Source organism: Thermobia domestica, chromosome 3 (genome assembly GCF_964235325.1).
Source record: "Thermobia domestica chromosome 3, izTheDome1.hap1.1, whole genome shotgun sequence".
NCBI classification, from domain to species: domain Eukaryota; kingdom Metazoa; phylum Arthropoda; class Insecta; order Zygentoma; family Lepismatidae; genus Thermobia; species Thermobia domestica.
Window position 1 is genome coordinate 239,782,053 of NC_137456.1, and position 15,581 is coordinate 239,797,633.

Genomic DNA, 15,581 nt, shown 5'->3' on the forward strand with positions numbered 1-15,581 from the left:
TCAAAGTCTACAATCGCGATTACCATTGTCTGAAGACTTAGCGTGTTTCACGAACAATTCATGAATGCGAAAGGGTCATCCTTAAGGCCTAATATGAGTCATAAATTTATCTCAAACATTATTGTGGAATTGTTTCGAAGTTCTTCCATTCTTACTAGAAATAACAGTAATATTTCCGTCCGCCATTTTTGACAAGTTTCATATATTTGTTGAACCAAAATTTGTAAATAATAACTATTCATTTTAATATTTGTGCGTATATTTTGTTAAAATATCAATATAACGCATATGTAATCCAATGTCTTTTACCTAAGGAAATGGCATTACTATTATCGTGATAAAGACAAAATCTACTTAGTTTCTCTTAAGGCATCCGAAAGTTTCGATTTTTATATTGTCCAGTAGCTGACCCTTTTTCCCCTCTTTTCCATCCAAAGTGTCCCTTATAAGTCAATTCATCCTTATAAAGAGTTCATTTTTTTTTCTTAATTTCAGTATTCTTATTTGCATTGGAAGAGGACTGATGTTGAGGTCTCAAAGGTTCAGTAATAATAATTATAATAATAATAATAATAATAATAATAATAATAATAATAATAATAATAATAATATAGAAGACAAATTCCGTATAATGAGAGATTGTATTGAAATCTGTAAAATCCCCTGGCGTAGACAAAAGTTACAAATTTGTCGATATTTTAGAGAAGTGTCAAGTCCATAAGGACATACCCTCTGCATCCGTTCCTACAACTAACTATATGTTAAACGGAAACTTTCCAGAAAAATTTAATGTAGAAAGTACGGATATTGAACTCACAATAGCAAAAAGAAAATTTTATTTTACGTAATTATGCCGGCTAAGCTACTGAAGACGTCAATGATGAGAATGAAAGAAATATTTGAATGTAGAAAATGGGAGATAGAAATAGAAATATTGGAAATTAGAAATTCCAATATAGAATTTCAAAACAATACCAAAATAGAAATATTGGAAAAACCCGTTAAAAAACCTGCACACACTGAGTTTGTTCAGCACAATACCAAGTATGCCAAGAATTAAATTCACAACACTTCAGTAACAAGAACAACAATAATAATAATAATAATAATAATAATAATAATAATAATAATAATAATAATAATAATAATAATAATAATAATAATAATAATAATAATAATAATAATGACAATACTATTAAAGGGTTTCAACGTGCTCAAAAATTTTGTAAAACTTACTTAAAGTTAGGTACTGCGGAGATGGTGTTCCGTACATTGAAAACACATCCGTACATTCAAAACTACAACAATTTAAAAGAAATCGTTCGATTAAAGTTTCAAAATAACTGAATATGATCGAACAGTAAGGTATATGCTAAACTAACTTGTAGAAACGACTAGTTTTCTTCTTGATTTTCAACATTTTCTTCCGCAAAGCTTGATATGTCACCGTTCTCTGAATGCCAGACTCATGACTTTACAGCCAAACAAAACCACGGAGGACAGATCGACAAGGGGAATTCGCCGTGAAGTTTAGGAAGGTGTAGGATCGTCGGAGGCAAGCACACCGCACCATTGCACGACGACCGACTCCATGTCCGAAGAATACCATTTTTTTTATCACTGCACACACATTTCAGGTTGACATCTGAATAGCGGCATGAAGGTGAAGAAGTATAGCGTAGAAGGCACATCGTCAAGAGACATCTCGACGCCCATAGCAGAACAACAGGATAGAGATCCGGATGTTGATTGATTCCAGCATTTCCAGAATTCTTCCGGCATTCATCCTTCCAAATGACCAGGCTGATGCCAGTCTCATTTGAATATCAGGCATCCTTTATATTTTAATCTCAACCTATCTATCTCTCTCATTTTTTCTCCAACTAGTCATTTTCAAAATTAAAACATTTGAGTTTTTATTTAACTTCAATCACAGCTTTGCAGTTAGCCACCATGTTGTGCATTAGTTTCATCCCCATTGTTGCATTTATTTACTGAGTATTTTAGAAATTATTCTGAGCTACAACTGATGGCACAGCTTCGGCACATTAGCATAGGAAACTATAATAATCGTAGCGAAGGGCGTCAATTGGGGGAGAAAGAGGGGACAATTATCAAATAAGAATTTTACGAATATTTATACTTTAATCAATTGCCTATTAATATACTACTACAAAACGTGAAAGTCTTGTATCGGTGGTGCTGTTGCCCCCTCAAGCGAAGTCTCAAATGATGCCTCTCGTTGTAGCATATATCCAGTATTACCAAAGGGGATTTCCACCTCGTATCCCTTGTAATTTTCACTGTCCACAGATGGGTTTTCTGGCTATTGAAATTTTTAATATTGATACTTTAAATGTGTACTCTTACCACGCGAAAGGCAGCCTCAAAGTTCATTTCCCCTTGTCAATAACTTGTGTATATTTCGTATTGTGTTTTTTCCAGTAAGCTTGAACGATACGGACACGAACACAGACACATTAGGAACATATAAAATTCCAAAATATCTCACACCGGGAATCGAACACGAAACCCCGTTCACCAGAAACACACGGGCTAGCCACTAGATCACACAGGCAAGTGAAAAAGCCAATGCATTTTAATAGTTCTAACAAAAATGCTCGAAATATGCACTTGTAATATATTGTAATATGGGGTAATGTGTGACATTCTATACCGATGTCTTTCTTTACTAAGCGGTTAGTGTACGCACCCTTCACGTAATGAACACAGTTCGATGTGAACTCATGTTATTCGGATTCCACGGTAATCAGCAGATAAACGTCTCATATAGCCTCGCTGCTGAAAGGGACGTTAAACCCAACATCAACTAAACATTATTTTTATACAATCAATAGAAGGAAGAAGATACTATCCTTCTAAAAACATACATTTATTTCTTTGGCACATATTGCAAAGAATCGGACTATTTGAGACATTAATTACAAAAGCATTAAGAAAAAGAAGCTTTGTGAACATTAAGTCGCTTCAAGCGTTCAAATCCCTTTATAAAAATCCAGATTATGAATTAAAATACTATCTTACGTTGTAAGTACAAAATACAATCATATATTGTTTTTTATATTTCTCTCTCTCTCTCTCTCTCTCTCTCTCACACACACACACACACACACACACGCACTCTCTTTCTCTAAATATATACTTGTATATTGCAATAGATATCAGAAACATGAATAATTTTCATTTTGGACGTGTGGTCTAAAGTTGGTATTCAAATCAGTAATCTTTTCCCATTACAGCAAACTTAACGTTCCTGATTTTAACGTCTTCGTACATAAATGATGGGCATTGTACATAAATGTGACTGAGCTTAGAAAATTGAAGAAACGAGTTGGTTTTATATTAACAAAGGAACTATAAATTTAAGGAAATGTTTTCAACTATTGAGGGAAAATATAAGTTCCAGGACTTTCAGATTACTGGTAGAGCGCCATGACCAGAGAACAATGATTATTACACTTTAGTTGATTCGTTTTTAGTTTTTTTACGTGTATAATACACGCGCCGTATTTGATTCAACACAAGTGAATTTTATATTTAGTTTTTTTTTTAATCTGTAATGCATATAATTTAGTGAATACCATGATATAATACCCTACGCGTCCTCAATTACATATTCCTATGGTTTGCCAATCAATTTGACTATAAAGAAGCTACGTTCTGGAGCGAACTGAAAAATCTCTTTATTTATGCGAGCCGGTGAAATAAATATTTAGGTGAATGGTTAGTGTTGTCGTTTCCTAATTTGTCGGTCTGTAATCGCTACTTTTTAAAATATTTCATTTACAATGCTGAGTTCCAGTTGAATGCTGCTAAACGAAGATAATCTATAAAGAAGAAATTCACTGATGATGTAATCCTGAGATTAGGGGAAGGAAAATGAATGAAGGAAAGGAACTACAGAGTTAATTCTGATAATGGTTCTATATTTGATATTATTCGTTATTTCCGTGCTTTTTTAAAAATTGTTGCTAATTAACACTGTATTCTCCCCTTTTCTCCTTGTGTTTCAATGTATAAATTTTTACAAATCAGGAACCCTCAGTTATATTTGTAACCTAAGGAGAAATACAGTTAGTACGGATAAGTTCTCCATCTCGTTTCAGTGTTATCGAATTTTCCATTTTTTTTTAAATATTTACAAATAAATTACTGCGTACCAATATTTAGAGTTTTCAAAAGTAACTTAACGAATAATGAAATGTGACAAGTTCTTCATTCGAAGAGGTATTACGTATAAATCAGTGGAGCCAAACCGAGGAATTCAGGCTTTGTTAGACTCCCAGAATTTTCATTGGACGCTGGGCTCTTCCCCCGAATGATCTATCGATACTGTAATTGATCTGTAGGTAGGACAACTGTTAATAGTTTTAAAACTCAGGGCAAGGTTTGTGTTTATTTAAAAAATTACCTACTACTTATACCGCATAATATATTCGTATATTATGTGATACGTATATATATATATATATATATATATATATATATATATATATATATATGTATGTATGTATGTATATATAGTCATTTGATGTCTCATTTGACTTAATCATAACGTTATTTATGTTCCCTGATCTTTTCATCGGCGCCTCTGGTGTTCGTATTTTTTTCCTGGTATTGTGTTGTTTATTGTAAGTACAAGTATCCCAAGAGTCCCTTTTGTCATTTCGTCAACCAGCGTTCCGCTCCACTTCTGCACAAAAACGCCCTTTGCGGTTTGTGCTTTTAACAGTTGGTGGCAACTTCAAGCTGCTGCTCTAATTATTAGCAGGCGTAATTAGTCTTGGAGTAGGCATTAGTTTGATTGCCTCTGTCACGGATTTTGAACATCATGAATTTATGTGGTCCACTGTACACACTATGAAATTAATACAAAGAATTGATATTTTGTGACATTAATAGATCTACTATGGTATCTGATTCGTCTCCGGATACGAAGTTCCTACACCGTAAAAGGGAAACAGAAAGTTAAGCAAACTACATAATGCAAGCCAAGTATAAAATATTTAGTTTGTTGTAGCTAGATAGTGCTTACGGGTGCTCATTCCTAAATAACTTTGGGTTTTAGGCTTTCCTGTCTGTGTCCTTCGCTGCCAGATATCCAAGGACGCTAACCTTCTGTGGTGCAAGGAAACTTGAAAACCGACCAATTTTACCTTCCATATTCAGAGATGATGATTTTTTCAGTGATAAAAAATATAAAGTTCACTTGTTACTGATGAAACCTTTAGCGCATACATCCAGTAATGTAGAATCTATGGCAGGAAGAGTAATCTTTAGGAACTGAGAACAGAATTTCCATTTATTCTATGTATTTTGTCCATTACAATAGAAAAGGATTTTCAACAGATAACTATGACATCCTATTTATTTAAAGCAAGCTTTTGAAGAATACTAATGTATTATTATTTAACAATGTGAACCAACCGAAGTGATTTCATGGTTAATATAAAGAACAGAATGATTAGGAAGTCCTTCATTGAATTTTCTCGCATTGTTTCGTGGTAGCAAAGCTTCATTTCAAGACTTTAATAGTCCACTTTAATTTAGTAAGGTGAGAACTTATTCAAATAACAGTATCACCTAGCGTTTGTCAATGGTGCAGTTGTTCGCAACTAAAATATTCCATTATTAGAGTAAGAAATGATAGGTTTAAGTACACGTTCAATGGTAATCGACTAAGCATTAAACTGATTAAATTACTCTAAAATACTATAGAATTCTATGTTATTACCTTTTTTGAAGTACTAGTGATATTACTAATAACCTTAATAGAAAATTATATTTATATCTAGATGTGAGAAGATATTCAAGTCATGCAAATCGGATGGAACTCCTTTTAATTGCTGCGAACACTTCCTGCCTGTCAAACTACCACAACCCGGGAAGAAGGGTTGTTATGTCATGAATTCTCTTCAAACGAAGTAAGTGAAAATTGAAACCTTAATTAATTCAATTTTCCAGAATGAAATTAATACATATAATAATTAATTTATAATTTATGCTCTAAGCATGTACGATAGAAGTAAATCCTTACAATCATTTTCTGCAATTCGATCCGCAAAAAATGGCCAATATCTTTTAATTCTAATTTTATCTCCTAATTTTGCTTGGTGTGTTCGTGAAGGATATCAATTTGGTATTCTTAGTGAAGTGGAATCATGATTCATAGAACATAAAAATGGGATACAAAAAGGAAAAGTTATATTCGAGCCATCGTTTAATAACATAGTGAATGCTATTTGCTTTTTGTGAAGATACTATTAATGACTACGTACGAAAATACATAAATCTGAGAGTTATTAACTAGAACTATAAAAGTAAATATATTTCAAGGTTTAATGCTTAAAAACAAATAAACTATTTGTTGAAGAAAATAATATATTAACATTTATAAACTATATACGTCTTACAGTTTCGCCAATTAACACTTTGGCTTCATACACACTTATGGAAACTTATGTTTATTTTTTTCCGTTTACGTTAAGCGCAAATAACAATGAACCAAATGCAAGTAATTTCATTTCATTAAAGAAGAGGCGTAAACACTACGTGCTAAGGGTAAACCATAGTAGTCTAAGGGTAACAATATATCTGAGTAGCTACACTCTGAGACGTCTTTACGCTGAAGTGAATATTGCATAATAAATTGAAGTTCAATAATGCAGTTATCAATCTAGGATTATACAAGGAGCACATGGATAAAATAGATTTGGAGGCAGCAGTTAGAAATCTGAGAAGTTACCTCCATATCATAACAGCGATTAATCGAATTTAGACCAGGTTTATCTTATTTACTGAGTGACTTAGCCTTACTGTTAAGCCACTCCAATACTTTCCTAGTTTGTTTTGGTGATTAGTAGCCCATGACTTACATTGCTATTTACAATTAGGAGTTCACACGAAATCATTACCAAAGCTATGATGGCCCAATAATTGGACACCGTTGGAAAGAAGGTGTTGAATTTCTTAAATGTTAGTTTATCGAACCTGCATAGTGTGCTGTAGTAAAAAAAATATTATTATTAGCATGAGCATAATGTTTGCTTTTCCTAATCTTCCTATCTTCCTTAACATCGAAGTTTAGTTAGCGCATATATCAATCAATCCCTTAAACTCGAAGTAACAACGCCCTTAAACTCGAAGTAATAAAGATGACTACCATATGATTTAGTAGCCATTTTGTCCGCAAGAACAACTCTATGGTAGCAAAAACTTACTACTGAATCGTGGTGTTATTCTTTGCCTATTTAAGTATGTAGTTGCAACTTCGTCTCAGTTTATCTGCTTTCTAGAATATAAATATTTTTTTTTCTGAATCCAAATGGCTCCTGCGCTTTACAAGTCGCAATCTCGTACTTGATCTTAAAATAATGGAACTATATTTAACGTTGACAATATGTAACGTTGACATGATTCGCTCTCAAAAATCAATACAATCCACGTTTCTTAGTTTTTTCCACAATCCTGTGAAATATAATGCGTGCAAGAATGGTGATCGAATTAAAATATGCATATCTTCATACACCCCACGCACATATACATAGGGTGTTTCAAAATAACACCGAGAACATTCAGGAAGTGATTAATCATACCATGAAAAGACGAAAAGTACAGATCAACCTGGTTGCACAAATGCTTCCTTTAGGAGTTATAGGCTGAAGAAAAAAAAATCTTTAAAGGTTCGTAACTCCAAAACTATGGGGCATATTATAGTCGGGTGAAGACTTCATTTAGGAACTAACATGTGCGCTATACAAAAAACTTGTTTAAGAATTTTGAAGTACACACCCAATAATTTTTATAGAGGGAGCTTTGCTACGGACATACACAATTTGAAGTCACAACAACTACCTTTATAAAATCTCTTGCGGAAGTACAATAGGCTTCTCAAAAATGGATATTTGTATGGAGCACATTCTAATTTCAAAGTAAAGTATTGACCCGCTAAAGGTAGGGTTCGTAGTTTAGGAGCTATGGATCTTTAAAGTTCATTTTTTCATGTTTCTGGGTGCCTATAACTCCGAAAAGGATTTGTGCAACGAGGTTGGGCTGTACCCTTTCTCTTAACTTGGTGTCAGGAATCGTCTACGTTGTCGGTGTTGCTTTGAAACACCTTTGATATATATATATATATATATATATATATATATATATATATGTATGTGTGTGTGTGTGTGTGTGTGTCTGCGTGTGTGTATGTATGTATGTATATCCTATTACCATTATTGCACCGATTATATTCCGCAGGATTATGCCAAAAACTAGAAAACGTGAAGTGTTTGATTACTAATTGCAAATATTGTTAACGTTAAATATTGTCAGAATGTAAATCGTTTCTGATTATCCAACACCTAGACGAAATTTGTCACATTTCATTCTACACGTAAAGTTCATGCTATGTGATTATGAAACAGAAAATATACTGTCCCACAACTTTTACTCCATTATCATTATGAAACGATTGCATGCACAGTGATATCAATCTTTGTCTATGCACCGTTTCTTGCTATTTTTTAATTATGAAAAATGACAGAGAACAATTAAAGAAGAGGGACAAATATTTTATTGTTTCTTTTATTTTGAAGGTATTTTCCTGGAAAAACGATTGGGGAAGCACAGAAATATCTGACATTATGATCAAGAAATATCAACATTTTTAATAAGTAAAATTTGAAAATACCTAAGGTACTTGCTGCATTTTAACGATACTGCAGGGTACCTGAACAGATTCTCTTTTCTTCTACCTTCGCGCTAAAGGAAATACATCTATTTAAATACTAGATTTCGATATATATATATATATATATAGTTACAATTGTCTTCCATGTTTCTAACGTGGAAGTTGACGAGAAAGATGTAATGAAAAATATAGTTTCCTGTGCAATTTTAGACTGCTCAAGTAAACAAATGCAGATAAATATATTCCATGTTTTTTTATAACCTGTTTTTGCATAAACCTGATAGAATAAATTCTTACAATGTGAAGTATTTTAAACGCCTCAAACTTCAGAATCTCAAGTCCAGAAATTACAGTTCCACATGGGACCCACATAGATCTATATGGAATACATAGGACATGGAGATGCCATATAGATCCATTTGGGCCAACATAATATATATATTTTCTTTTAATATATTTCTTCAGGTTATAAACAATAAAGTCGACAAGAAAATGTATTTCTACATCGATCTCTGCATTAACTATTCCGGAAAGCATGCTTTATGTATTCGTTGGGACCCATAACAGACAAATGCGTATTGCAACAATTGTATCAACATGCACGGCAGTGCATGGCAGCCAAGTTCCGCGAAGCAAATGAAAACTGGCCTGCACTGCCGTAAGCATATTATACACGAACAAGAGTTTTGGGTAAAATCGCCGATTTCGAGGCTTTGTAAAAACGACTCTTTTAAGGGTAGAAACATGAAATTTAGAATATAAGGAGATATCCCACAGATGTACTCATATGCAAAATCTCACATTCCTATCTAAAACCATGTTCGAGTACTGGACCCCCAAAATATGCAGTTTTCAGGCTCACTGACTCACTGACTCACTCATCAAATTGATTAGGTACTTCCCAATTAGATAGAAACGTGAAACTTTGCATAAAGGTACCCTATAACAATTTGAGTATGGAAAAAGTCCAAAACCTGAGGAATGTCCTATGGGATCTTTTTTATGGGCAAAAAACTGTCCTTAGCCAGGAAAAAAATCGTTTCACTCACTCACTCATCAAATTGATTAGGTACTTCCCAATGAGATAGAAACCTGAAACTTTGCATAAAAGTACCCTATAACGACCTAAGTATGGAAAAAGTCCTAAATCTGAGGAATGTGCTATGGGAATTTTTTTATGGGCAAAAAAACTGTCCTTAGGCAGGAAAAAAATCGTTTCACTCACTCACTTATCAAATTGATTAGGTACTTCCCAATAAGATAGAAACCTGAAACTTTGCATAAAGGTACCCTATAACGCCATGAGTATGGAAAAAGTCCGAAATCTGAGGAATGTGCTACGGGAAAGTTTTTATAGGCAAAAAACTGTCCTTAGCCACGAAAAAAATCGTTTCACTCATTCACTCATCAAATTGATTAGGTACTTCTCAATGAGATAGAAACTTGAAACTTTGCATAAGGGTACCCCATAACACCATGAGTATGGAAAAAATCCGAAATCTACGGAATGTGCTACGGGAAAGTTTTTATAGGCAAAAAACTGTCCTTAGCCAGGAAAAAAATCGTTTCATTCACTCACTCATCAAATTGATTAGGTACTTCGCAATGATATAGAAACCTGAAACTTTGCATAAAGGTACCCTATAACGCCATGAGTATGGAAAAAGTCCGAAATCTGAGGAATGTGCTATGGGAAATTTTTTATAGGCAAAAAACTATCCTTAGCCAGAAAAAAAATCGTTTCACTCACTCATTCATCAAATTGGTTAGGCACTTCCCAATGAGGTAGAAACTTGAAACTTTGCATAAGGGTACCCTATAATGACCTAAGTATGGAAAAAGTCCGAAATCTGAGGAATGTTCTATGGGAAATTTTTTATAGGCAAAAAACTGTCCTTAGCCAGGAGAGAAATCGTTTCACTCACTCACTCATAAAATTCATTAGGTACTTCTCAATGAGATAGAAACCTGAAACTTTCCATAAAAGTACCCTATAACGGCCTGAGTATGGAAAAAATCCGAAATCTGAGGAATGTGCTATGGGAAATTTTTATAGGTAAAAAACTGTCCTTAGCCAGGAAAAAAATCGTTTCACTCACTCACTCATCAAATTGATTAGGCACTTCCCAATGAGATAGAAACTTGAAACTTTGCATAAGGGTACCCTATAACAATTTGAGTATGGAAAAAGTCCGAAATCTGAGGAATGTGCTATGGGAAATTTTTTATAGGCAAAAAACTGTCCTTAGCCAGGGAAAAAATCGTTTCACTCACTCACTCATGAAATTGATTAGGTACTTCTCAATGAGATAGAAACCTAAAACTTTGCATAAAAGTACTTTATAACGACCTGAGTACTGAAAAAGTCCGAAATCTGAGGAATGTGCTATGGGAAATTTTTATAGGCAAAAAACTGTCCTCAGCCAGGAAAAAAATCGTTTCACTCACTCACTCATCAAATTGATTAGGCACTTCCCAATGAGATAGAAGCTTCAAACTCTGCATAAAGGTACCCTACAATAACTTGAGTATGGAAAAAGTCCGAAATATGAGAAATGTGCTATGGGAAATCTTTTATGATCATAAAACTGTCCTTAGCCATGAAAAAAAATCGTTTCACTCCCTCACTCATAAATTGATTAGGTACTTTTTAATGAGACAGAGACGTGAAACTCTGCACAAATGTACCTAATAATTACTTGAGTATGAAAAAAGTCCGAAATTTGAGTAATATTCTGCGGGAAAGTTTTTATAGGTAAAAAAAACTGTCCTTAGCCAAGCAAGAAATCGATTCACTCACTCACTTATCAAGTTAATTAGGTACTTCCCAATGGGATAGAGACGTGAAACTCTGCATAAAGGTACATTATAATGACTTGAATATGGAAAAAGTCCGAAATGTGAGGAAGGTGCTATGGGAGTTATTTATGGGCAAAAAACTGAGCTTAGTCAAACACAAATCGCTTCATTCTCTCCCTCATCAAATTGATTCGATACTTCCCAATGAGATAGAAACGTGAAACTTTGTATAGCGTTACCCTATAATGACTTGAGCATAGAAAAATTCCGAAATGTGTGGCATGTGTTATAAGAAATTTTTTATTGGCGAAAAACTGTTCTTAGCCAAGTAGAAATCGTTTCATTCTCTCAATCATCAAATTGATTAGATAATTCCCAATGAGGTATAGACGTGAAACGTTGCATAGAAGCACCCTATAATGACTAGAGTACAGAAAAAGTCCGAAATGTGATTAATGTGCTATGGGATTTTTTATTGGCGAGAAACTGTCCTTAGCCAAACATAAATATGTTCGTCTTCTGACTCATCAAACTGATTAGGTATTTTCCAATGAGATAGAGACGTGAAACTCTGCATGAAAGTACTGTACCTTATAATGGCTTAAGTGTAAAAAAATTCCGAAATGTGAGGAATGTGCTATTGGAAATTTTTCATGGGCGAAAACTGTCTTTAGCAAAGCACGGTTCATTCAGTCACTCATCACATTGATTTGTTAGTTTCCAATGATAATGACGTGAAGCTGTGCATAAAGGTACCTTATAATGACTTGAGTGTGAAAAAGGTCTTAAATGTGAGGAATGTGCAATGGGAATTTTTTTATGGGCGAAAAACTATTTTTGCCAAGCAGATATCGGTTCATCATTCACTCGTCACATTGATTAAGTACTTGTTTATGAAATATTGACGTAAAAGTCTGTACATTGGTACCTTATAATGACTTGAGTATGGAAAAGGTTTGAAATTTAAGTAATGTACTAAAGGAAATTTTTATGGGTGAAAACTGTCCGTATCCAAGCAGAAATCGGTTCACTCAATGATTGACTCATTCATAGCATTAATTAGGTACTTCTGAATGAGATAGAAGGATGAATCTCTGCATAAAGGTACCTTATAATGATTTGAGTATGGAAAATGTCCGAAATTTAAGGAAATGCTATGTAAAAATTTTATGGGTGAAAACTGTCTCTTAGTCAAGCAGAAATCGGTTCACTCACTCGCTCATCATATTGATTTTGTATTTCCAATGAGATAAGTCGTGAAACTCTGCAAAAAGGTATCTTATAATGACCTGAGTATGGAAAAAGTCCGAAATGTGACGAATGTGCTATGGGAAATTTTTTATAGACGAAAAATTGTCCGTGGCTTCCCAATGAGATGAAGATGTGAATGTCTATACGAAGGTAGCTTATAATGGCTTGAATATGAAAAATATCCGAAATTTAAGGAATGTGCTATGGAATTTTCTATGGGTGAAAAATTTTGCCTTTCTCAAACAGAGATAGGTTCATTTACTCACTCATCATTGATTAGGTGCTTCTAAATGAGATAGAGATTTGAAACTCTGCATAATGGTACCTATCTTATGTAATGACCTGTGTAAATAAAGGTTCCAAATTTAAGGAATGTACTATGGGAATTTTTATGGGCGAAAAACTGTCCATAGCCATTAGATACTTCTTAATGGGATAAAGATGCGAAACTCTCCATAAAGGTACACTATAACGGCTTGAAAATGAAATTTGAGGAATTTGCTACGGAAATTTTTTCATTAGCAAAAAAAAAAACTGTCCTTATGTACAATCAGAAATCGGGAATGATTCCGTTATTGAACACATCATGTGCATAGTGATAATGTTGTCAATCGTCTGAGTGGTCGAGTTGGTGCTCTCTTCGCTGGTGTATTGGCTATACTTAACATACGTTATCCATACCTCTTTCCCGCTTAGATGTTACACAATGTCGTTGCAGGATGTCTGATATCTAACAGTCATCCGTACATTACGTACGTCAGCTATAAGTTACATACGGCCATCTGTATGTGAGATCCTGACCGCCTACGTACAGTCTTTTCGTTCGTGTAAAAAGTACGTTTATTCGGAACACTTATACGGAAAGTACGCTCAAATATACTTTTCAGTTATACGTTCAGTGTACGATAAGTCCAACAACTACAGGATTTAGAAATGTAGCAAACGTTTTTACGTGCGCCACATACAGTTTTTCTCAGTGTGTGAGTAAAATAAGTGAAAGCTAGTAATAAGTAGTTAAGCAAGTTAATGAGGCACGTTCTGTGAATCAGTTAACTTTTAAAACCGTGGGCTAAGACACGTACATACTGCCGTAAATTTCGTGGTTGGACACCCAGACAAGGAAAGCCAATATTTTGTCTTTTTTCGGTGAATATTTTTCCTTTATTGCAGTCATTCCTATTAAATAGATATTGAAATTAATTTGATAAGTAAGATAATGTAGAGGTGAGAATGTTTAAAATTAATGAAGTTTTCGAAGAAATGCGAAATCCAATTGTTCGAATTTATGTTAGACCAGCAACAAAATGTAACCGATTTCGTAAATATATTGGTACCAGAGTTATAGTTACCACAGTTGTTATGTAAAAATGTTCTTTATACTTCGTGTCTCTATCTGTGAACAGAATGAGAATCTCTTATGTATCAAACTTTTAATCAACAGTGAATTTCGTGCCTTTTGCTCTTCATATTTTCTGAATTTGCCCTTCAGGGGTTCGTCCCCACACCCTCGCCTTTGCTCGTCCTACTTCCTTACACCTCTTAAGCTTACAATTCCCAAATTTCAAGTTTCTTTTCCTATTTCAACTATCTAAAAGATAAGATTTTGTATTCCAGGAAAACGCCTATTTAAATAACATGGTGATTTCTTCATCTTCCTTTAGACTCCTTAAAAATTAAAAATATTCAATTTTAGCAATTTTCCTGTTGGTTAGTCCCGGGAGGATACAATCGTGCCAAATTTCATCATTCTAACCCTGCCGGAAGTGCCTAAACATTTAGGGGTTTAGAAGACGTCCAATATAAATAACATGGAAAAGGTTTGTCTGTTCCCCATAAAACCACTCTAAATTTGGATATTTTCGTTTACTGACTTACTTAGGTAATATTAACGAAAACGTTGAACCATACCGAATTTCACATTTGTATTCCAATTTCAAGTACCTAAAATATGAGATTATTTGTCACAAAAAGGCCTATTTAAATAGCATGGTGAATTTCTTCATCTCCCCTTTAGACTCCCTAAAAATTAAAAATATTCACTTTTGGCAATTTTTCTTTCGGTTAGTTCCGAAAAACTACAATCACGTCAAATTTAGTCATTGTAGCCCTACAAGAAGTGCCGTATAATTTTGGGGTGTAAAAGGTGTCCCATATAAATATGTACCATGGGAAAGATTTTACAGTTCCCCAGAAAACCACTCTAAAGTTGAAATTGTTTATTTTTACTGATTTACTTAGATAATACTAATGAAAACGTACAAGCATACCGAATTTCAATTTTTTATTCCAATTCCAAGTTCCTAAAACATGAGATTAAATGTAAAAAAAAAAAAAAAGACCCATTTAAATAACATGGGAAAATTCTTCATCCCCCTTCACCAATTCAACTTTCCACGTCAACCGGAAGCTCCCCTTTAATTTATGCCAGTTCATGTAGCTTTATATACAGTTAGGATATGTTGGTAGCAAATATTATTAAGTTTACAAGCTATTTGAAAGGTGTATATCATTGGAAGGAAAACCCGAGGCAGTATGAAACTGCGCGTTATGTAATGAACTCCGTAATTTCGCAATGTGAAAACGTAGAGAACAACTAGGTATATTGAAACACCAGCTATATCTAGTGATGTAGCAGCGAGGATTCAGCATCAAGGGTTTTGGGCCCTGTTGATACTCTTCGTATTTAGGCAATGAAAAATGAGATGTTAGCGATCGTGATTTTGTAGTTCGGGTAAATGAATTGGAATCTCGTTTGGACATAACGCTCTGACAACTATATGTGAGAATAAATCCTCCCCGCACTCAAAAAACAAAATGGGTTACGTGT